General features: G+C 41.0%; 1 protein-coding gene across 14 annotated transcripts in view; it reads right to left on the reverse strand.

Annotated features, from left to right (window-relative positions):
* Positions 1–26,123, reverse strand: part of CAMK2D (calcium/calmodulin dependent protein kinase II delta) — a gene marked incomplete at both ends in the record, with an annotated part of 157,292 nt that overhangs the window by 61,709 nt on the left and 69,460 nt on the right. The gene's annotated exons all lie outside the window — the stretch shown is intronic.

Below are 26,123 nucleotides of genomic sequence, written 5' to 3' on the forward strand. Positions count from 1 at the left end.
AACAGTATTCTTAATGTCATACAATTATTTTCTCAGCAGCATTACATCTTAAGTTGTAAACAAAACAAGATGGGAAAAAAAAGCCACAATTAATCATAGATTTCAACAGTAAAACAAACTTTAAGGGCTATGTTAAGAAATTCCATAATCGCACAATAGATGTTGATTTTGAAAGAGAAAGCATGATTGCAAACTAAAAGCATTTGACTGCACGAGCTGGAAAGCAGAAGTGCACATTCAGTTAATAATTCAAGCTTCTTTCTTAACTAATCATTAAAAAGAAACTTAAATTAAAAATAAAATCACTGTCTGCAGTCCCGAGAGTAACCTGCCTTTTCTTAGTCTCACTTCCTCCTTCTTCTAACTTTTAATTAAATGCCTTCAATTTTAGATGAGATAAAATAGTCAAATATTTAAACGAGTTAATTACTGAGACAGTGACTAATTTCACTGTAATACAGTCAGCTGCAACAGTATAACAATACAGTACTTCTCCCTTTGAAAGCCAGCTTTCTCTTCACTAGAAACATCTTCGTAATAATAATAACATATGCTTGTAGGTGGAAAAAATGAAACAACCTGCGTGTGACTTACTAATATTCCCTTAAAAAACAAAACCAAAAAATCCTCTCCCTATCAAATAAGGGCAATTAGTAATAACCAAATATATACCACACCATTGAGAACAGTCTTCTAAAAGAACAAGTCAAGCCCACATTTCTTATTAAGACTTCTTAAACAAAATATGAACACAACCACAAAAAAAAAGAAAGGATATTCTAGTATCTCTGTAAGACAGAATCCATAAAATACTGACTTCCTGCACTCATTCAGACCTTGTACCAACCTGCAGTGTATTTTCAGGGTGGGATGTCTGTGCATGGGAGGCCAAAAAAAGATCAGTGTAGGAAGAGAAGAAATTTGGAGAATGGCAAGTTTGTTCTTACAGGTTTCGTTAGCTCCATTGAAAGCATGGTATTCATGATTGGCCTTAATTTTAAAAAGTTTTGCATTCATTTATGAAAGCTAATGGCTAAAATAAACAAACCTCTCAAACTCCAAAACTAGACACTGGTGAAGCGGCTCAGAGAAGTGGATTAGATGAAGAAGGAATTCTCTCGCTATGCAGCTGATGTATGCTGCGGCGGTGAAGGGTACGCTGCTTGGAAACGTGCTAGTAGGAATAGGGATGAGAAACCACGAGGGAGCTGAAGCCTCTAGAACTACGAACTGCATCAGTCTGTGAAAAAAGCAAGCTCTGCCTGAAAGGCTGGCAGACTTTGGGAAAGGCAGGCTTTCCTTTCTCTAAAAAAAGAAGAAAAAAAGCATCGTCTGCATCAAACAGCTACCAGCTCCATCATTAGCTTCTGTCTCTTAACTGATACTTCTCAACGGGGTCAAAAAGGGAATAAGCTATATTCCTGCTCATATTTCTATTACATATTTTATTTATATATATTTCCCTCCAATCTTCTTACCTGTCATCCACTTCAACCACATGAATGGTGAACAGTCGCAAAGAGATAAATCTACTGGCAGACTGACGCCCAGCAACCCATGCTGAACTTCCACAGCGACAGCCAACCCCACAGCTGAAAGACTAAAGCGAAGGGACTGGGATGACCCACTGCCCAGCTGCGGGTGCTCACCCAGACCCCGACAGCAAGGGTGGGCAGGAAGAGGAAAGGAGCGAGTGCCTGGGGGTACGACGGTAAATCACCGTGAAGAGTGGGAAAGAGGTAGGATGCATGAGAGGACTTGCCACAAGCAAAAGGATGCGATGTCTAGAAAATACGTCATGAGCCTTTCCAGCACTTGTCACAGCCGACAAACTTAGAGCATCTTGGCGACTAAAACCCCATGTCATGTTTACCTATACCTATGTATCCGTACCTAAAGCTTTCCCTGAGAATGCACTAGTCAGCTGCAGAACTTCATTGTGCATTTCAAGAATTCAAATTGCATCATGGTAGAACTACAAGTTAAATCCTGAGGTTCTTCTTAGTTACTTTAAATGAAATGGCAGTTTCCAAAGCTAATTTTCCCGCAATACATGGAAGTTTTGTCAGTAGTTTGACCCAAATAACTATCACAGAACCAAATAAAAAAATCAGGGTACCCCAAAACTGCTTCGTGTTCAAAACTGAGCTGATAAAAAAGTGTAAAAGAAAAGGATTTTCAAATTTCCTCAGATGGTAGCTTCATGGATTAATCATTTTTCATACTATACGTGACATTAAAAAAAAAAAAAAAAATCAAACAAACATGACTTTTTTACTTAATAATATTTAGCCCAGGGAAACATCTTGTGTTTACACAATACTGAAGAGAAAACCAGCTCTTGGCTGACTCACTGCCCAGAGCTCGTGATGATTCAGAAGAGCCAAGTAGGTCTAAATCAGAATTTGTGGTTTTGGCTAAGTTCTACATTCTAGATTTGTTGAAGTTTTTACGAAGTGCAAATCTTGAGCATAGAAGACCAAGGTAGTACATCGCTGCTGTGGTAAAACATATCCTATTTATAGACATTAGAGGGACATATAGTTTAGGATATCAGAATCAAATAGTGTAAATATCAAATAGTATAAAATGTAAATTATTAAAAAAACTAGAGCACACTGGAAGTGTAAGAACAAGTAATCAAATAATAACAGTGTAACAACAGCAAGCAACAGGAATCTTCCAGATCTTTGTACTAGTGCATTTTGAACGTCTCCTTAGGTAATTAAAGACACATTATTTATTCATGTCTTCAGTTATTCGTGCCTTCTTAAACAAAACAAAACAAACCTCACTCCAACAAACCAAAATGAACTTTCTTTCTGGTTGCGTTCTTTGAGTTGAGATTTCCATACCCCCAAATGTCCGGTCTTCAAAGCAAACCAAACGTAACATGAGACACCAAGTACTAGCCTAGAAATTTTTCGCTCAGACCAGAGACTGCGCTACTTTGTACAGCAGCACCAAAGACACTGCTCATGAATGAGTGCTCAGAAATAAGCGATGGGATTTAGTACAGACCTTTGGCTATGTCACAGAGATCCAGCACAACCCTAAAGTAGTAGATTTTGGAATGCAGCTAGTATGTTTTGTATATACCTCTCCAAAAAAAGTTTAAAACTTTTTAAGATTTAATACATAGCAAATTATACCTTTTGAGAGAAACTGCCCGTTCCTGAAATAGATTTGCAAGAACTCAAAGCATGGCTTTTCTGCAAACACTTTTTTGGATCGAAAGCAGCATTCCTCTCCCCGCTGCTCGCTAGCGGCATTATATTCAGACAGGCAAAAGCCTTCATATTTGATTTCCCGTATCATGTACGGCTACTGAGAACTACCCAATTCTTCTGGTGAAGCAGAATATTTGCTGCCAACTGCTCTGAAGCATGTAAAACAACCCAGATTTTTGAAACTTCTTCAGAGAAACAAAGTATTACATCTTAAAATTTAGAAATGAAATCCACCTTTAAAATGTTACTTTGGTATTAAAACCAGACAGTCTTGGCTTGAGCGTGTGGCTACAAAACAGTCAACAGCCTCTATTGATATGCATACTTACTCAAGTTTTCATGGTTCAATTCTACTGCTCCAGTGTGGATTTGCTCACAACCAGCTGAAGCAAAGGACTGTATTCTTAATTACCGCTGTATTTTTTAAGCACAGAATGAGTTTCTTACACACATTTCCGAGAAAGGCATCTCCTAGGTAAGAATGAAGCCAACATGAACTTACAGTCATTAAGGCACAGTTTTAAAAGTGCGACCCTGAAGTGACAAAGTCGTAGGAGAAGAATAAAGCTGCATTTCATTGCCTTTCGTACAATGCAGTACAAAACCACTCTATTTAATTTTTTTTTAAATAATCGTGTCTACCACTTGTACTGCAGGGTTATCTATATTGAACCCTGCGATAAATACTTCATATTTATACAGACTTAAATAGGCACACTATTACAGCTATTACATACAGATAGCAGCAGCTGCATGCAGAAGAGTAGCTTGTTCCTACCATGTCAGAGAAGATAAATATCTTGCCCACCACCATACAGCATACCAGAACTAGAGCCAAGAGTACAAGTTTTATCTTGGATAGAGGCACCGGGCGTACCCCTGTTAGGAAGCAGACCAGCACAGCACCATATGAAGGGGCTTCTAGAACGTCGCTGCCTGCCTGAACCGAGACGTGCTCCCGCTTTGTCACGTCCTACCCTAGAAGAGAATGTTCAGTGTCACCGCAGAACCATAGCTCCCTTCTGACTAGAGAAGGACTGCGATTTGAGATGACGGACAATGTTTTTTCTCAGCCTGGTGAGGCCATTTCCTTACTAGCCAAACTCTAGTCTGACAGGTCCATGGGGATGTCTTCTTCAAGGATCACGTTCTGCTTCTTTCCTCCCAAATGTCTGAATCATCCAAGCGAGACGCGACAAATCCTTCTCTGAATCAGGATCACATGCTCCTGATCGTCTCTGAAAAGGAAAACAGGCTGAGGCAGCCAGGGAAGATCAAAACTGCCTTTTGGCAAGTGCTTGTGTTGGCTTCTTCGGTCAGTTCAGATACAGCTTTGTGCCAGTAAATCTGCTAGGTGAAAATCCCGAATAAGCACGGGCAGAGGCAGAGAATCTGTGGAGAAGACAAGACAGCCCGACAATCCGGAGTAAAGGGTGTACCATAGCACAGAGGTGAGTCCAGCATGGCCCAGATTTTGCTACTGCATTCTGCCTGCAACCTAGCTTTTCACTGGGAAAGACAAGGGACGTCGTGACGACAATTTGAGAAGCTATTCACAAAGTTTAAGAGGTGATTCACTAGCAGAAGTATCTGTGTATTCACTGCAAGCCTATAGAGTTCTTCACACACATGTATCAGGCAAGATGCAGGCAGGACAGACCAAAAGGCAGCAATTACAGACTATTCATCCCATATGAGAACTCCCACCAGTAACCCACACTGCAATTCCTATTTCTCCAGAGACACAAAACGCATTCATCAGTAGAAACAGTTCCATTTATCTTCTCTGAAAAGATTACGGTTAAACCGAATCATTATTAATTGGAGCTGTTTCTCGAGTGCGGTCATGACCAAACACGTTATATGGTGGCAAGGACAGAAGAGAAATTATTTTCTCTTGCAGCTGCCTGCTGCAGCTCTATGGTCACTCTTCTCCAGTGGGCTACAGAAAAGGTGTTTAACAACCTTGGACAACAAAGTTGTTGCTCTTTGGCAAACCACTTGAAATTCCCGATAGGAATCCAGGGAAAACAGCTCTTGCTTTTGGAAAAATACTATAAGCCCACAAAAGATCAGGAATATCCCTTTGGCTTCAGCACTGATTTTCATCTGAAATACCTTCCAATCATCACTGTGCGATAATAATTATAATAATTTAAGGGAAGACTTCTACTAGCTTTATTAGCTTTGTATTTAGCCATTACTGTGGGCAAGCTCCCATCAGACTGAAAAGTAAAATGATCTCCTCTATTTCACCTTTTTTTATGCTGAACTATGGTATTTTGTGTCTATTCTACAGAAAAGAGGTTGATAATAACGGCCAAGCAACATAATCTCCTTTCTGAATTTCTGCCTTTAAAGAAGAAAAAAAAAAAATCCAAGTAATAGTATTTCATGTACTTTCAATGGAAATCAAATTTTTTCAGGTAAAGAGACAAGTCAAACGGTTGACAAAGTCAGACAAAAATATCTAATCACATCTAAAATTAACTGCCTAAAATATTTATTTTTGTGAAACTGCTGGAGTGATAACTTTGGTAAATTTGGTGTCTGAATTAGTTCACCTTACAAAGACAAAATATTCGAGAAGACTGAACTTCAAAGAGAAGTTACGGTCCGTGGTCAATACAGCAGCTGCACAAACGTGCACGGAGGTGTCAAACTGCCAGAGTGCCGCTCGTTAGGGAAGGCCCTTTCCATGTGATCCCATTCATCGTGTTTTTTGATAGAGCATGGAAAGAAATAACTTGGATAATGGTAATGTAATTCAAGACACTCGTTTTCCCTTTGGTGCTAAAGATTACGAGGTATGGACTCCCAGAAGCATTAATCCTGCACCTCTGTGAAGCTAGAGGTCTCCAATTAGTGGACTGTTAGGAAGATAGAGGGGTCATTCATCAGTAGCACAGGCTTAAAATGCGTTTGGAAGTCACAAAAGCGTACGTCGCGTTTGCTGAAATATGCAAACTCTCTCTTCAAGTTCCTGCCTTCCTTCAAGAAGAGTGAAAAAGGGACAGATGTGCTTTCCTTCCATGTTCACTTCCAAAAACATATTAAAGTATTTATGCAGATCTGACGCAGATCACTTTAAAAAAAAACCACTTTAAAAAATGAACTTAATTACTTAATGGAAGGAACTTAATGGAATGACTTAATTTAATTTTGGGTTGTCTATGAATTGGTATCTGCCTGACACTAGGTAGGGGGTAAGCTGTTGCACTTGAAAATAAAGAGGAAAAACAAAACCTGAGAAAAAGTCAGTCACTGAAAAGGTATAACCAGATAGTTTGTGGTAGTATTTGAACCACTCAATTTTCTATTTCAAAACTCTTGTCTATAAGCATTTTCTGCTCTCTCGTCTCTGACAAAGAGTGCCTCGCGCTCAGCAAAACTGCTGGGCTGCGAAGCGGAAGATCTGCAGTGGCTCAGCGCTGCTAGGAATCAGATTTTCTTGCAAAGTCACCCTTTGTCATCTTTCCTGTTCTGCTAATTAAGTCATTACAGCAGTGCCAAGAACTGAGACCAAAGTCAAAATTCATCCTATCGCTTTTAGTCTAGATCCTGAACTAAACACACTTGGGATCCCAAACTAAACAGGATAAACACAAAACTGCAGGTAGGAGCTGCGGATGCCAAAGCTTGCGAACCACTGCTCAGGGGTGCCGCCCTCTGCACCGATCAGCCATCCGCTTCCTTCAAAAAACCCCATCTTCACTGCGACCTCCTTCTCCATACCTCAAGGCTCCACGTTGTTCCATCACTGTCACTACTTCCTCTCTTTTGATGCACGGTATAAATAATCTCTGCTGAGCAACCAAACTCCTTAAATCAGTAGTGCGTAACGCAGGCACGACTATAGCCTCCAGACATTAAACTCATTACAAAACGACTTCGCTTAAGTCTATGCTGTAGTTACTGCTGTGGCTACAGCTCCTATTTTGTGCGGCTTGGAAACTCTTCGAAAACAGCCAATTATAAATACCAAGCCTAGTAAGAAAGCTGGACGAACACGCAGGTACTCGGCACCAAATCTCACTGAATCTACTCACAAATCTCTGTGTCTAAGCCAGGTAGCCGAAAGCTGACAGAGGACCACAGAAGAGACGTAGCCCCTGTACGACAGCTGCGTGGAGCACAGGTCCTCCTCATCTGCTGAGTCGCAAGATGAGGGATGCCCAGGTCACGGAGCAGCACTTGGCTCTTGCCCTGGGTGATGCGCCACGCTCCTCAGTGCACAGGGAAGGGTCCTCTTCCCCCTGCTCACGTTTCAGGAGCTCAAAGTCAGAAATTTAGACGGTACCGTTAAAGCTGAGATCGCTCCTTACGCTTATACTTCTTCTTAGGCAACGCTATTCTTCTGAGGCCATGAAAGCCTGGGGCCCTCTGCAATAAAGCTGCTCAGTTGCAGTAGAAAGAACTTCGCAAATATTAATAAAAGCCATTACCTAACAATCTGAAATATTTAGAGGCTAATCTGGTAAGATTAGTACAGTAGCAATGCTCAAGGGCAGCTGATTTCTGAAAGACATTAAACATACGAGTAATGCTTTGCGTATCTAGGAAAATAATCCTCTCCCATGCTGTTAACTACACGAATGGTATACTGTAATACTTACTATCATTAAATGACTTTATGCAAGTCAGCGGTGCTGTCTATGCTAGCAACAGGTCTATATTCAGCAACAGTGAATCAAAACTATATAGCTGCCAAATTCATTCAAAAGATAAACAACTTTTCATTATAGTGCAAATTCACCGTTACTCAGGGTCAACAACTTGAGAAAAAATCCTATTAACTTGTATCTGTACTGATATAATGAAAGATGACGGGAAAAATAATTAGGGAATTTAATATTTAGAAAGACTGCATTTGTCCCTGAGGCACTGTAACAGTAAGTGCTAACAAGTATGAACAAAATGCCACATATTCTAAAAATACTCATTTGTGACCGAAACCCTACCCCTTCAAGGCCCTCACACAATACTCTTCTGTGTTCTGATGAAATGGCAGGAATATTTCCATTCACCACCTTCATGAAAATAAAATCCCTCACGTCTAAGGCATGCCCAGAAGTCAGTTTGCCAAACTGTTAAAAGATTTGCCAAAGTGGATAAAAGACCAAATTTTGAAGTGAGACTAACTAAATCCAGGTACTGATGTCAAAGCAGATGCCTTCAAATTACCAACTCTTTCTGTCATGATGAGACTTTTGCTTCATTCTTGCTGGATGAAGACTGCCAGTTTAAACAGATCATCAATAGATGTTGTAGGAAATGTCAGGGAGAGAGGGAAAAGAAAGAATGCTTTAGAAAAGATATGTTTTGTGATCAGAGGAGGCTCAGTGTTTTGGTCACAAATGAGTATTTTTGGAATATGTGGCATTTTGTTCATTCTTATTAACACATACTGTTACAGTGCCTCAGGGACAAATGCAATCTTTCTAAATATTAAATTGCCTAATTATTTTTCCCGTCGTCTTTCGTTATACTAAACACCCTAAAAAAACCCAAGCAGCTTCTCAAATTTTAACCAGTGATGTGCAAGTACAGACAGACCCTCAGGTCTAGCTTCTACGCACACTTCAGGCACTAAGTGCTAACAAACCTTTAATCATCCACATATGAAATAGTAAAATTGTATGTAGTTGTTTAAAAAAAGAACGGAATACTAAAATGTACACCTGTATCTTTATGTCTTCATTTAATATGTAATCATGTCATTTACTAGAAATCCTGTATTCCTGGTTGAGCTAATTCTTCTTTGCAGTTAAAACCCTGTAACAAGATTTTCTACAACACACCCAAAAGCCTTACAAATATCATCAGATTAAGCCTTATGAGGATAGCTGCATGGATTAAAAGAAAGTCTGACACAAATTTTTGCTAAGAGCAAAATGATGTCTCAGCTGCCACTGTTGATGCTTCAAGCATTAACGTTTTTTAACCATTTTAGCATTCATCAGAACATGTAAGAAGAGGAATAATGATAATACACAAGAATTTCACAGTGTGGTAACTAATAAAAGGACAAGCTGTAACACAGAAATGTTATATTAATTAAAATTAACAGATTCAGAAAACCACACAGCATACTTTACTGGAGGGAATGCAATTTGCTTAATTTTTCTAAAAGAAGGGCCTAATTCTCATGTTAAAGCAAGTCTTCTTTATAGACCAGCGATGACGGAATTGCCGCGATGGTTGGGCAGCTCATCGATTGCCAAGATTCGTTACGAAGTGACGCACAGAATTTTAGCAATTCAAGAAACTGAAACGATGGAAAAGATCAAATGAAAAACTGAATGAAATCTGCTCTATGCACAGAATCTACCATCCTAATTAGACAAGCAAAAGAGTTTATTAACCCCCGTTGGAGAGAGACAGTTCTGTAGCTTTTTGATACGTAATGTGATAGAAGAAAGCTTTCAGCTAGACTCTGGATGCACCAAAGAAAGTAAAACCTCAGACAGAACTGCCCAATTGTCAAGATTAGGCTACGTCCCTTTTAATATTTACTGTGCTGGCCAACATTGAAAACAGAGCTATATAAATAATATGTAGGACCTACATGTCTACAAAACTGGTTATCAGGGGGTTGTAAGCATTAGGCAGGACACAGCCTCCCTTCTTGGCTTTCCTCTCTTAAAACACATTAGACAGAAACATAAACAATTTATAAAATAACCACTCAGAGAAGTATGTTTGTTTATTTTTAAAATGCTCCCCTTTCATGAGGATGAGACCCCAAGGTAAGGGGTCAGCTTATGAAAGGCATCATCAAGGTCCTTCATAAAATGTAAAGGCATCAGCTTATAAAAATGAAGTCACTCTACTCTAAATATTGTAAAAAAAAAAAAAAAAAAAAAAAAGGCAGAAAATTGTAAACCTGTGGCATGACTCGAGAAGTACCACAGAAAAGAAATGTCACCTACTCCACTAGACCCTCTCATAAAGGAGCAAGGCATGCACCAGGCAGCTTTAGACACTGTTTTCAAAGCAATTAGGACTGTATTTAAGGCACCTTTAGCAACAGTCACTTTCAGAAAACCTAGGCCACATTCTTTCAGTCAGGAGCAGCAATTCCCTAAAACTTTTGATTTTTAGCTTTTTTTTTTTTTCAAATTCAAAAGCTTATTCATTAGTTTATCGGAGTAAAGACCATCAAGTAAAACCAAATGGCGATGACTGTATACTCAAGGTAACTTAGTAAAATTCTTCATCTGAAAGTTTATTAGAACTGTGATAGCTTATCGAAGTAAGAAAAGATAAAAGATGATCTTTACTGATACCTACGTCAGACACTGATTTTCTTTTAATAACTGAGCAATAATCCAATTCTTGCATGGAATTAGAATTTATATCCTAACAAAGAATATTTGTAATTAATCTGAACCATTAGTTTGCCCAAGGGGAATAATGAAAACGTAGTGTTTATATAAACAGTTGTAATTTTTTGGTCTCTCAATGCTTTAGGAGAACAAGGGCCTTAACGTTTTAAAACGGGCCATTCCAGCAGCTGAAGATACCTAAAGCACGAAGCTATTCTCCCCACAATTATCTTTCAGATCATTATACCACATCTACTTTGTAACACTATGGAAACGCAGCAGGGTTCAACAACCAGCACTATACCCTGATGGATACATTAAATGCACTGTAAATTCCCATCTTGCTGTTAGAAATGGCATGCAAATTTACCCTAACTGAATTAGTGAAGCTACAATAAACATTACGCACTCCTCTCTCCGAAGGCTGACTGAAAAGTTGACATTCCTGCCCACTTCTTCCCTCCAAGGTGCATAGAATTTTTCATTTCACTAACACTAAAAAATAATTTTCCGTCTACAAAAGTAAAAAAAAACCATCCAAACCCAAACCGCAATACCAATACAACCATTAAAATACAAACATACATTTTGTGGAAGGAAGTATCTTCAGATTTTTTGACAAAACAGGCATTTTCTGTGTAAAGCAGATATTTTACGGAGAGAAAAAAAAAGGAAACTGAAAAATGTTCTTGAGCCCATTTAGAAGAGCGTCCCAGTCACTTTGGGGGACTACGACCAATAAACTTTGGTAAAGAAGATGTCAGTGAACAAGCTACATTCGTGAGGAATTCAAGAAACAATCATGTAATATCACAAAGAACAAGCTGGTCTTTTGCTAATTAATGGAATGCAAACCTTAATTATTAAGGCTTTCACTTCTCCCCAGCCGTGATAAAAATGACCACAGAAAGTATTCTACTTCATCGTAGCAAGCCACTTAACCACTTAAAGAACCTGACCAGAACAAAAATCTGTAAACAATGTGCTCATGCAAATAAAGGAGCACATGTAAACATCTGCAGAAGTCCTTTCCATAGGGACTGCATCTGTTGGCGGGGCAGGGGGGACCACAAAACCCAAACTTTTGCATGCAAACTTTTTTTTTCCTGTTGTACTTCCACATTCTAATATTCCGGTGTGTTCCACAGCTGACAGCCTCGGGACAACTGGCAACATCCCTCTATCAACCCCGTCCCTTTGCACAGTGACACAAGGCTATAGCTCTGCAGTGAGCCCAAGAAGATGACAACTCGGACGTTCACGTCTTTGAAAACCCCCTAAATCACTCAGAAGAACATATATACAATTACAGTTTGACCCGCTACCTTCATAAAAATGGCCTCTCCTCTGATTTCTGCACAAACCAGCTCACAAGGACCCAGTAAGTCTATTAAATAAACTTCTACAGCAGCGTCTAACGTTAACTGATACTCATGCACACAAATATGTCTTTTTATACTACATTTTTCATCCTAGACATAAAAAACTACTCCGGACATCGGCTTTTTAAAGTAAATAAGGAAGACTAATTATCCCTGCAGAAACAAATCCCTGACACTTGTGATCAAGGAGTCCCGGTAGATTTTGTTTCCAGCTATAACAAAGAACCAGAAACGTATTTCCATGAGGCTAAACTGTGGAAACTTTCCACTACCTACAATACTTCCCAAACAAGAAAACGTTTTTTGAGAGAAAAACAAAACAACACAATTTTTGCTGCTAAAACATTACTGTGTTAAGGGACAGAAAACACAAGCACACTGGAATTAGCATCACAGAATCATTAAGGTTGGAAAAGACCTTTAAGATCATCAAGTCCAACCGTCAACCCAACACCATCATGCCCACTAAATCGTGTCCCCAAGTGCCACGTCTACACATTTTTTTGAACACCTCCAGTGACGGTGACTCCACCACCTCCCTGGACAGCCTGTGCCAATGTTTGACTACCCTCTCAGTAAAGACATTTTTCCTAATATCCAGCCTAAACCTCCCCTGGCACAACTTGAGGCCATTTCCTCTCGTCCTATCGCTAGTTACTTGGGAGAGGAGACCAACACCCACCTCACCACAACCCCCTTTCAGGTAGTTGTAGAGAGCGATAAGGTCTCCCCTCAGTCTCCTCTTCTCCAGAATGAACAACCCCAGTTCCCTCAGCCGCTCCTCAAAAGACTTGTGCTCCAGCCCCCTCAGCAGCTTCGTTGCCCTTCTCCGGACATGCTCCGGCACCTCAGTGTCCTCATTCAACTCCCAGTGACATCCCACTGCGGAGTGTGAACCAGGGGCAAAAAGCCTCTCTGTGGGCTGCTGATCTGGAGAAGCTGGACTCTGAGCTTCATTTCCCTCAGCCAAGAAGCTGGTCCCCTTCCCATCAAGGAAACGTCGGAGCAAAAGCTCCGTAACGGACCCGCTTCCACTGCGTCTGACCCGAGCATTACACGCGGAGGGAGAAGGGAAAACCTCGCAGGAGCTGCCGCCTGACACCCACGTGAAACTGCTCCCCCACCGATCTCCGAAATGGAAACACGCTGGAATCCTTCTCCCCTTCAGTCAGGGCAAGTCCTCGAGGGGAGAGGGTGACAGACAAGCTGTGCGCCGTGTCGGTTAGGAGGCTGCGTCTCTATCCCTTGGGGAGGAGCGACTTGTCAGATTTAAGAAGTTTGGCAGGTAACGGCACCACGTGCGAGGAGGAATGCTCCTCCTGCTCTTGGAGGCTACAAAGTGCCTTCTAAGCTCAGGCCTTAAACAGATGTTAGACACTGTGCATAAAACCGGTTGAATGTAGTTTTTTTCAATACATACATATATATGTCAAAATTATCATTACTGCCATGTTGAGCTCCTGAAAACGCAGAAGTTCAGAAACGCTGCTATCGTGCTTTGTTTTTTCACAAAAATAGCACTTAAGACCTTCATGTAAATTATAAGAGGCTATAAAGTTCATTTTACCACGAGCTGCAACGAATAACCTTTAAAACGCAAACTTTAATTTTCCTCTTATTACAAAAGACAGATGGATTGCAGAGAGCCAAGAGAGACCTCAAGATTATTTCAGCTTCCCCTCTTTTCCCAGTGGGAGGAGAGAGGCTGAAGCAAGAGCCGCCTGCTCCCCAGGCAGGAACACCCAGCCCTGCTGCGGGGCGGCATCGCCCCTCTGACCGCCCTCAGATGGGAATATAAACCAAAATAGCCCCATCCTGTTTGATTCAAAAACAACTCCAAACCTCACTTCTGACAATTAAAAAAAAAAAAAAAAAAAAAAAGGGATTTAGCTGGTTTACTGTGTTTTCTCTTTTTCCCTTTAAAGCCTTAACTGACTTTCAAATAAAGTTGTCTTGGGCAGTTCTTGCCATCCCCCTTAGTGGGAAGATGGCAACAGAACATAAAAAGAAAATTTATTTTCCCTTATTTCTTACTGGAGACCATAGCGTGAATATTACTACTTGTTAAGACCTTTGTCTCGAGAAGAAAAATGCTCTGGTTTATGTTATTATGTTGGCACGAAATCAAAGTTTATGCTCTTTTAATTCAGCTTAAAACAAAATATCATCCAATTTAAACTGAACCAATTTCCCAGTTTACACAACAGTCGATGGCCATAAAAAAATAGCTACATAAACTTAAAAATAAATTGGCTTTTGATTAATATGGGGCAGCTTTTACATGCAGATAGGCCTTAAATTCTACTGCTTACGTGGTAAGTTTAGCAGTAAGTACCATTGTGCAAGAAGTGTTACATCAGATGTAACTCTTACCGCCAGTGCCTCACGAACGATTAAACGTATTTAATCATGATCTTTGTGGGCAACAGAAATCAGTGTCATCTTGAAATATTCCAGGTTTTCAATGAAGATCATGCATTGTATCGTTATCTTCCCTATAAGACAGGGAACTCTAAAACACATGAATTATGCTATAAGTGTAGTCGCACTTTTCAGTGAAGTGGTTATAAACATTAGACAAACAGATCTGAGCTGAGTTTTCTGAAGACCTACGCGCAACGATCTTTACGCAGTACGACTACCAACAGTGGACACAGATTCACTTAACCACAGTAGGTATCTTTTTTTGAGGGCCTCTGGAATTTAATGGCTATTTATTTAGTTTGGTAACAAGACCACCAAACCAGTTATCCTCTACTCCTGGCACTAAGACAGACTCTAGGCACTTTTGACTGCAATACTAAATATCAGAATATGGCATTAAAACGGTGATATGAGTATTTTCCCAAATTAAAACCGTAAGTAAAAACCGAAAATAGCTAATATACCAAGTCAACATTATCTCTAAATCATTTCTTGATTACGCTGCATATTATTCTAACGTGCGGTAGTCCTCGGAGATCAGAAAATGCCGTATTGTGAAGTGACGGCAGCATTTGCAGGCCACGGACCTGCTCCAGGAAAAAAAGTTAGTTCTAGGACAATGAAGTTAACTTGATGGAAGAGACCCACACTGCTACTAAAACACATACAAGCTTCCTTTCCTTAGGAAGCTCTCGACCTGCCATTATTGGAGACCAGGGGAAATACCACTAAATACATCTCCTCAGTCCTCCCCAGGCCTCCACAGCAGCCAGTCGGGCTTTTGATCTGACCCAAGACAGCCGCTCCGACGCGTCTCACGTGAGGAAAGGCCCAGACGCAAACAGAACACTCCTACCTTCTCAGGTTTCGCAACCGTTAGCATATCTTGCTACATCCGTTTTTATGCTGTTCATGCCTACTCGGCTAAATCTGTCCCTTCCGTGGGCCGCTTCATCACACAGTTGAACCTGGCTATGCTTTTTCTTCGTAGATGATGAAGCCTGTCTGGATGTTCTAGAAGATGACCTTTTCATTCACAAAATGGCAATTAAAATATCGTCTTCCAAGTGAACCAAGGCAAAAGGAAGCATCATGGTGCCCTATTATCGCTTCACCTTCTGTATTTTGGGGCATTGATCTATTACTTTCTTATGCCACACAGTACCACTGTAAATTTAGCTTCTCTGTGCTTTTACCTGATAGCTTTATTTATATATGTGCATGAAAACAAGGCTAAAGCCACTTTCATAGGATCGGGTCCCCAGATTTTGCGTTACCAGCTTTGAGGAAAGACCTAAAATGGATGCGACAAGATGTAAAACACAATCACGCCTCCGTCCCTGGTGTCCTCCTTCACAAACATCAGTCCTGCATATCCTGAATGTGAGCAGTATGGTGAACCCAGAGATCTGCTCCTCGCATACCGCTGCAGCAACGCACACCATTGCGGTCTGCGGTATATGAAACTCCGTGTCCTCTCAGACTTCAGATTATCCATTCCTTACAGGTGGAAGAGCTCACCTCCTGCAAGCAAGCGGCCCAGCTAGAGCTTCCCACAGAGCCAGCAGCACGGAAAGGGAAGCTTCTGGCTAACGCGGACTAGATCAAGATGTTTCCGAAGATTACTGACTTTGCCAAACCATTTCTGCTGCTATTTCCCCCTCTCTTAGCAGGGCATGATTTAGGACACAACGTTTACAGCTAAGTGTTTTCATTTGTAGTTGTTATAGTTATCGCATATTTCCTAGGGCATGTCTTTACTGCAGATGGGAACATGGCAGACATATCCAAAGTGACTTTAAACAAGCTGGTGTGCGCACCTCTATTAGATTAATGGTATCGGCGTGACTTATTTAACCTGCTCTTCGACAGCGGAATTGGTGTCTTCATTTCTAGCTATCTCTATGATGCTGCCGACATCCATACAGCATCAAACATAGCGAAAAAAAATTTTGCCGTAACCTAGATAACCAAATGCTTCTACAATTAATCAAGACAACATATAAGCAGTAGAAGCTTTCAGTAACTCAACAGAGCGTAAGACGGAGAGAGTCGAAGTACTAGCCCAAGACAGGATGTTTCCATAATAATCCCACTCCATCTCTATCCACTGGCCTGGGCTCAAAACCATCTATATTATTTTCTGAGTGAATGTGGCTTCCCCTTCTATCACAATAAGTCACGCTACCAGAACTTGAAGACAGCTATAAATTACTATCGTTTTCCTAACGTGCAAATTTACAAGTGAATGACGATCCTAAATGATCGAAAGGGTTTGTTTTACAAAAGGCAGGGAATGCATATTAACTTAATAGATGACAAACTTGAGTCTCATGATGAGAAACTGCCATTGTCTTTTAATCACAGTCTCACAATAAATGAAAATTAGAGAGTTTGTCCTGTCCCATGGGACCATTTGTAGGATTGTAATTAGCTCAGTGAAAACCCACAAAAACTTGGATGGAAGAGAAGCTGCAACAGAGAGCTGGAAGCCAGTCTGCATTCACAAACCCAGAATATTAGTTGCAGCTGAAGCATCCCTCTAAATATTCCTCTTATTTAGCACATCCAGTAACTCCCAAAATATATATCCTACAGAAGATAGCTGCAAGCCATTCAGCTGCAACTATGACTTTAGATCATCAACCGATTGCTTCCCAGCAAGACTGCATAGCCAAATTCAACATAATCCTAGCAATAACACCATCAATATTAGACCTAGTATAAATCAACGGAATACAATTACATGACTCTCAAGGTCTCCTGGTAAATAAATGCACATCAAATAAAGTAATTAAAAAGCACTACTTGGATGAGACGATTACTGATACACGTGTGCTATTCACTGCTGTGCAGCACGAGTGCAGAAGCTGGGGATTTGATTGCAACGCAATACCAGAACATCTTCAATACGCGCTCGGCCCGGCGTGGCTAAAATGAGAAGTTGGATGTATTTAAGGGAGACGGACATCTAGAGGACAAACTAAAATTAGAAGCACATACCCATGGGCAGTCCCTGGGAATACTAACACTCTGGTGAAGCCACTAAAAAAAGAACTTCCAAATTTGGAAGGTGACTGGGAGGAGAGAGACATTATTAAACCCTATCAACTAGAAAAACCCTGGATCAGCAGTTTTGTAGGAGTAAGAAAGTCTTCAGTGCAGGAATCTGCGAAAACCAGACTGAACTGAGCAATTACAAGATGTTTATCCCTTGCCAACGATGGAGGTTAGTGGTGTTTGCAGGGTAAAAGCCCTCACTCTGTGCCAGGTTGCAGCATGTGAAAAGCCAAGAGCAGTCCAGCCTAGCACCCTTCGGTACGCCATGGCTTTGGCAGATTAACTTCCAGGAGCAGAGCCTCCCATCACAGATAACTCCCATCTTGTGACTTTTAAAAGGCAAACCTTTGAAGGAGCGAAGAAAATCCTAAAGGACAGCTGTAGCACTTGCGAGAAGACAGGGGATGGTTAGAGGGACGGCTGTCAACCTGGAACTGATCGATTCTGTCCCCTCGCCCTCGAGCAGAAGGGGAAGATTATCCAGCCTGCCACAGCAGCACGCAGTTTCACTGTGCTTCGTTCATTATCTGCTACATGAAATTTTACATTTTTACTAAGTAAATCAGGTTTTTATATGTGCTGTTTTCAAGGTATAATATCCAAGATATAACCAAATCTCTTACTGAATGGGCATTCCATTGGTAGAGATGCAAGAGATGCACACGAAATGCAAAAAGCAAGAGGAAAAGGGATTTCTGCGTGTGACATGGCACAGACAGGTTCAGCCTATAAAATGTACTTCCACATGCATGCCTTGCAGCCAATTAAAAACTGCATTCCAAAATATGAGGCCCTGTTTGCAGTTTTTAGGCAAATTACACTTTCATTAAGAATTTACGTCACAATAGTTAAACATGACGTATTTTTAAGAAAAGAACAGAATCATCCTAACAGGGATGCAGCTGCATTCAAGAAAATCCACTTCTCCTTCCTGTACTCTGTTCGCTGATCAGCAGGACAGATTTTAAAGAATGAAACGTTGCAAACACCTTGCTCCTTGCCCTAAACTATTTTCTTCTGCAGCATCTTGCCCAGGAAAGCATCCTAAAAGCAGACTAATGCGATGCTCGCATCTAAAATTGTGAGCACGAAAACAGACCATGCCCTGAATTACATGGTACCTTGTGCCTTTCAAGTAACCTGTGACATGTACTTCTTGTTTCAGACCGGTCGAAGTACTTATTAGGACAGCTTAATTTGTTGCTAGCTATTATTTCCCTCAGGCAGACAGGCACCGCGATGCTCAGAGGGCTCCAGGGCCCACATGAGGAATGGCTGGGCTGGCCACGAGAAGGGAAAGCTGGAACACATCTCGCTCCTGCCACCAGCTACCGGCGGGGAAGACGTTGAGATGGACGAGACAGTCTTCTCCAGGGTGCAAATGGCAAGACAAGAGGCAACAGACTCATTTATATTGACAGGAAGGTGGTCAAACACTCGAAGTTTCTCCAAACTCAGCAGGACAGCCCCTAAGTAACCTAATTTTACTGGACGCGGCTTGTGCAGGGGGTTGGGACCGGATAACCTCCAGAGATCCTTCCAACCTGCACGATTCCATGATTTACGATGCCTTCTTTTGGGAGGCAGGGTACGTAAGTAAAGCAAGATGTCTGGGTGGATGGGAGTAGCCCTGAAGACTGCCTGTCCTAATAAGCTTCCTGGATTGGTATCGCCTTTGGAAGAGGAGCAAAGACACTCCTAAGCTCCGCAGCGAGCTCCCAAAGCACCACTCCCGATTTACGATCATTTAAGTCAACACATGATCCATGGTCCATGTCATGAGCCCTTCCCTTTGGCCTCTCGCCACTCCCTCACTCAGGCATGTCCTCCTCCCCCCTGGTCAAGGCCACCCTTCCTCCTCTTCCTCTCTCTGCCCCATCTCTGAATTTACCCTTTTCTGCAGGTCACAGTGAAGAGGAGGGGTGAGGGTGGCACACAGCTCTGAGGTGCTACAAACAGCCAAACACCTTCTCCTCGGAGAGACCTCTTCCAGAAGCCGGCACGTACCGATTCCTTCCCTGCTGGGAAGGGTGACAGCCCACCCTCTTTGGGTTAGGATGCCCAATACTCCCAATGGGCAGATTTAGGCTGCGTGGGAAAGAAGTAACGCTGGATGGTAACTCGTCTCTTTTCTCTTGGGAAAGGGAACGGGCTGAGACGAAGGCATCCCACAGAGCGGGTTCAGCCCACGGCCACAAATGTCAAGGCTGGAGCTGGGTTTGTAATGGAAGCTACCCAATAACGATTTCACCACCCATACAGGAGCTGCACTAACGCCATCCAGTGACACCCATCCACACTACCGAATATACCTTAACCTTCCTTCAGTTTGGGTTGGTTTGGTGTTTTTTTTCCCCCCAAATCAATTAAGAGGTTCACAATATTTTTTCCCAGCGTTTGGTTATTGATCCAAGAAACGGTGCAGAATTCACCTTTGAAACAGTCAACAACATTGTCTGTACAAGGCAAAGGGAACTGAACTTACAATAGCCCCTAAAAATGCTCTAAAAATGGCTGCGCTGGCTTTACTGAAAGAAAAAGCTTACTTAAGCTTAAGTAGTAGAGATGTATGTTTTTGGAGGAAAGGGTCCAGAGGAAAATTACATATTTGTGGTTTAGCTGGGAGTCATGATGTCTATCCGTATGCGTAACACGTGGTTGCAGATTCATAATAAACAAAGCTTTCAAACAAAAAAAAATGTAAGTTCTCAAAGATACATCTCGTGTGTGTAAAAAGAGAGCAATTCATTTTAATCTAGCTTATTTATATGGTTCTTGAAGTCAGCAGTGCAATTATGAAAGCCTTCCTTCCAGAAAGCCTACATAGAAAGTAAAACAGAACAAGAGACCAAAATACAAATGGGAAGTGTGGCAGCCATCCTAGTACTAAGCCCCTGCAGCAGGTTCCTCAAGAGAGATGTTTAAATTCCACTTCCCATTTCTGTGGATTACTCTATTTTACATTTAAATTGACCAGCTACACAAGCGTAACCGCCTTTATGGAAAGAAAAAATGTTTAGAAGAATGTGGACACACTATGAAAAGAATTTTCACACATTTAAGAAAGCGTACAAAACCAGCTATAAGCAGGCAAGGAAAATCCTTCGAGCTCTGGTTCACACTTGATTTATACTTTATCATTACCTATTCTGGTGCAAAGTATGCACACACTTTCTGATGGAAAAAAAGGCAAAATTTGTGGCAAATCTTAGTGAAAACTAATTTCCTCGGTATATTACGGATGTTGCTACAGTTATCAGGGATCTTACAACCAGCGATGCTTCACTTGAGCTAGAATAATCTTGTCCTCCGTTAGAAGGGAAGAGAATTAACCTAGTGTGGCAAAAAGTAGTGTCGTTGTCTATACTAAAAGACATTTTTATGTTCTACAGTAACCCAGAAGAGTAAAAGCTAAAGATTCAGTGCCACTCTTAACAGAATAAAAGAATTATGCTGCAAGCAAAACAGAGACAAAACACCTAATAAAGCTGCCTTCACACTCAGGCAGATGATGTTATCTGACACTTAATATGCTACATGCTGAAAATTACTGAAACATCGATTAGCCCTAAATAACTTACAGTATTTTAACTATGGTTGGGTTTTTTTATGTTTCACTCACTGTTAGGGCTGCCAACAGCTCTACAGAAAGCCCTTTCCCCACCAGATTCTTACAGCATCAGAAGTGAAAGCTTTCGGTCTCTTCATCTTAAACATCAACCGTGCATTCACAACAACTTCAGCAATTAAAATAAATCAAATGCATAGTAATAACAAAAACTGCTGAGAATGAGGGAGACTGCAGAAAAGCCAGTTGCAACAAAACCCACGATGCCCTCCTTGCGTGTTCTTGCCTAGTTCAGTCTCATCACAGTACATTTAATTTTACAAATAGCTACTTTCAAAACCAGCTTCTGTATTCTGTGTTGCACTTCACTATTCAGCTACACGCTGCAGTCACAGATGAGTTTAAACACTGAATCTGTTACAATTCCCATTAAATTGGCTTTTACATTAAGTATAAAATCATGTTATATCACCGGTTTATTTGGTTTCTTGATGTTTTATTGTAATTCGCTCAAGGACTATGGCTCACCTTAATCATCACAGAAATGACAAATTTAATTCAATAGGATGGATGAGATTTAAAATTGCTGAAACGATCAGCTCATCTGAGCAATAAAAATAATTAAAGAAAGCAAGATCGCATACATGCACCAGTCCACAGATTTCTCATTTCTCTGTGAGGTAAACGAAAGCTTTTAATTTTTTTACATATGTATTTTTATTTATTTGTATACATACATATAGTTAATATATTCTTGAGGACCATGTTTATTGAGCATAAATTTATATAGTTGAGGATTTGTTTGATTTTCACCGCATCTGGAAAGAACTGTGTTATCACCTTTTAAGTCTGTATTAATATATTTCTGATGTAAAGAGTGAAATCTGAAATTAGCCTCGGAAAAAAAATAATATTGTGCTAAAGAACTACATCCACCAAACCTGAAGAGGCCTGATTTTTATTCCGTATTTGGTTTATACAGTATCTTAACTAATACCAGCTGAGCTCCTCGCGACTTTGCCACAGTAAGTCAGAAGAAATTCAGAGAGGATTTACTAAATCCACATTTGCTGTATATTAATAGCGTTTCTCTTCAGATTCTTGTGAATTTATGTGAAATCCCACGCAAAAACGTGGTGAATATAAAACATAAAGGACACATTGTCTTGCACAAAGGACACGGAAACCCCACATATCTTCAATTGCTCTCTGTCCAAAAAGGACAAGACTGTATTAAGTTTCTCGTTTTTCCCCCCACACGAAGAATTTAACAACTTCTAGGCTCATGTTTTGTGGGGAGAGAGGAGCGAACCCCCAAATGCAGGCTTTCCCTCCCTGCCTTCAGGAGTAAGGGTACGCTCCTGCGTAAGACAGCCGAACGCCAACCCCAAGAGCTTGACGAGGAGCAGTGCCAACTTTGGGGGCCACCGATGTCCTCAGCCGTTCACGAGAAGTTTTCCAGCACGGAAACCAGAGCAGACTGCAGACAGACACCAACATGTTTATGAAATCGGTTTAGCGATTTGCCTTTGTTCCCGGCGTCCCAGGCTGCCCGGCGTCCAGCCGGCCTCCTGACCTGCTGCAAAGTCACCCTGCCTCGCAACGGTGCTGCTCCGTGGTCTCGCGTGCTGGCCCACCAACCGCAGTGTCTTCATGGAAGACAGACTTTTCTGGCCCCCAAAGCACGGCAACTGGCGCTCGCCGGCAATGCCACAGCTCCAGCCCGGCCGAGGCGACGCAAGCAGACCCGCACGCAGCCGGCTCAGGGCTATCAGAGCCGACATGGCACCCTCTCTGCCTGGCAGTCCCGCTTACCTCTAAATATCCCGACTTACAAAGCCATTCAGGGACAACCTGTCCTGTTGCCAAAAGGACTTCATTTATTACCTGAAGGGCTGCCACATGTCAGTAAAATCTGCTGTGGCCTTTTGGGAAGGGATGAAGATTCACCCGAGTCAGACTTTGAGCCTGGTACTGTTGGCTAATGGATCCCGTCCGTAAAGCAGCGGGAGGAGGCGGCAGCAGGCGGGGGACGATGTGCTGTAATCAAGTCGGACATGTTAGCACTGCCAGGTGGAAACCAGGAGGTTCTGGTTATTTACGGGATCCTACTACACTGCACATAGCATTTTGCTGTGCAAACAAGCGATCTTGCTTTTGACAAGTGGGAATGTAAGGACAGCAGAAGCCCTTCCAGTAGCTACAGAGACGGTGTCACTCTGATTTAAGAAAATGCTACCCAAACTCAGAATCACAGCATCATTAAGGTTAGAAAAGACCTTTAAGATCATCAAGTCCAACCATCAAACCAACACTATCATGCCCACTAAACCATGTCCCCAGGTGCCACGTCCACACATTTTTTGACAGAATCACAGAATCATTAAGGTTGGAAAAGACCTTTAAGGTCTTTTTAAGAAGGTCTTTTAAGGAAAAGGCCCTTAAGAACTTGGCACAAGCCTTGCACGAGCAAACTCAACCTGGAAACCCCCCCTCATTTCTACCAGGTTTGAATCAGCAGCTTTCCAGACTGGGTCAGGACTTCCATCATCAGGCTAATGCAGTTTTTATCATCTGTTGGGACATCATAAACCAAAATTACCAAGGTCGGTCCTAAATCAACATCAAAAGTAACAAGAGGATGGTGCAACAGTGTTACGCCATCAAAAATATGTGGATTGCTAGACTAGAAATCAAGAGTGCTAAAATCCAACTTTACCTAAAGTTGAAAGAGGACCGAGAAATCGAAGTTTACCAAAAGAAGATAAAGGCCAGGAAACAGGACAACAACACTGAAGAACAGCTGAATCTTCACCAACAGTGAATCTTGGTGAAGAGATGATTATTTTCCTTATAAATTTTCTTTCCAATTTGTAAATTAAAAAAATGGAAGCATCAGTACATGTAACAGCTGTAAAAGTAATAGATACATATGATGACAAATCCTTCATGGGTATTCGTTCAGCAAAGGAGGTAAGCTTTTAATATAATTCGATGTGTAATCTTACAAAGAAAAAGCACCGGGTTGTCCAGACCCTAAGGCTTAACCTACATTTACATCTTCCATTTTGAACTGTATTATTTTAGCAAGCTGTAATACGGAAAAAAGACAACCTATACGCACTGATGTTGTTGCAGTCGTCTCATCATGGGGAGAAACGGAGAAATACAGCAATGCTAAAAAGCAGATTAATTGTCCTGGTTTTGGCTGGAGCCCAGCACAAACTGCTGGAGCTCTGTTACTGAAGGAACTTGAGCTATGTTTGCCTACAAATTTCCTACCACAATGTAACAAAAGAAGTGTTACTCAAGAAATGCTGGAAAAGGAGAAAATACCAGTATTGCCAAAGACTGACCAGGAAGAAAGGACTCCAAGCTCCCCTAAAGTATTCCCTCAAGGCCTGAAAGTTCACCTAATGGATTTTGCATCATCTTAGTTCTCACACAAAATTCAGTGGGGCTCACTTTCTGCTACAATTACCTTGATACAAAGAACTGAGGTGAGAAGAGGCAGAAATCAGGAACATAAGGAATGAGTATTGCTAAGGAATAATTGTAGGTGACAAGGATGAGGAAATCCAGTATTTTTGAGACAAACCTTCCTATATACGCTACTTAAGTGGGAAACGGAGATCTGGAAAAAGAGAACAGGAAATACTATTTCTAACCTGCTTTCTTTTTAGGCATTTTTTCTACACCATTCATTAGGCATCATGACTACATAGCTGGATAGAGAAGAAGAAATCATGGATTTCTTCAAATAAAAAAGGTGAATAAAATAAAGAGATGCTGAAAAACTGACTGAATTAGTTATATGCAAAGCAGTGGCTGGACAGAGATACTCAGCTTTCAGAGACAGCCTGGAGTTACACTGGAAGTGAAAACATCATCTTCGAGGAAGATTTCCATGACACTTCTGTGTTGGATGTAAGCATAACCAGTAAGGACTGCCCGGCTTCCTGAGCACTGCAGAAACAGAATCGTTACTTTTCAGTCTTTCTTCAACAATATTCAGCTTTCCAAAAACAGTGGCCTATACATAGTTCTGAATACCAGGAGGATATACACCTTCAGTAATAGAAAGCTCTTAGTATAAAGCTTTAAAAAAAAATCCACATTTTAAGCCAGAAAACACCATAGGCCTAAGTTATTCTCATACCTTCACTGCCAAAAAAATAACTCCTACGTTTAAGTTCATCACTATAGTCATGTTTCTTTTTGCCTTTTTCTTGATAAGTAACATTTTCTGGTTATCTTGGTAGACCTCCTGAAATCACCCCCTTTACCTAGATCATCCTTACTGACATGGGTATGTGAAAGCTCAGCACAGTACTCTGAGTGACTTCTGTTGGCAGAAATAAATAATAAAATTTATTATAAACAAAACACCAAAACAAAATAAATAAAACAAAGTAAATACTATTTTCCTCTTTCTGATGGTTACTTCCATGCAGCTGAGAATGGTACTTCCCCCTTGGTGTTACAACAATCTTGGGTGTCTCCCAAGGAGATTGTGTTCAAGTAGTTATTTCCTGTCATCACAGGTTTTTCAAAGTCACGCTTTTCCAAGATGCAGGCACTCCTCTTTTAAGACTGACATATATTCTTTGCTCTTAGATATGTGAGTTCCCATCTATTGGCTGTAAGGCTCCTGAGTCCCACCACATCAAACTGATACCACTTCAGTTTTTTCCTTTAATTCTGTTGATAAAAACATTGAATGAGACTTCCTTAGAACGCCGATGCAGATAATCCCATCATATGAGAACTACCGTCTTGTTTTTATTGCGGATATCTGTTTTCCTAATATCCCTAATAAACAATATGCTGATTTTCCATAACATAAAAATTAGCACATAATACAGCAGTAGAACAAAGACCTTACAGAAGGCAGTTGATGCTAGTAGCTAGATTCATGACTTCATTGAAAGGATATCAAGTGTACTTGGCAAGATCCGCTGTTAAAAAAAATATTAAAAAAAAAAAATTCACATGACCGTATACACCTATAGGCCTAGCTATGCCTAAATATATGTATCCATACCAAACAACGCAACATCTGTGTATCAAAATTAATTACATGAATTATCACGGATTTATTCAATTGGTAAGAATTTAGAAGGGCCAGATT

The sequence above is a fragment of the Phaethon aethereus genome (genome assembly GCF_964289735.1).
Source record: "Phaethon aethereus genome assembly, chromosome: 4".
NCBI lineage: Eukaryota > Metazoa > Chordata > Aves > Phaethontiformes > Phaethontidae > Phaethon > Phaethon aethereus.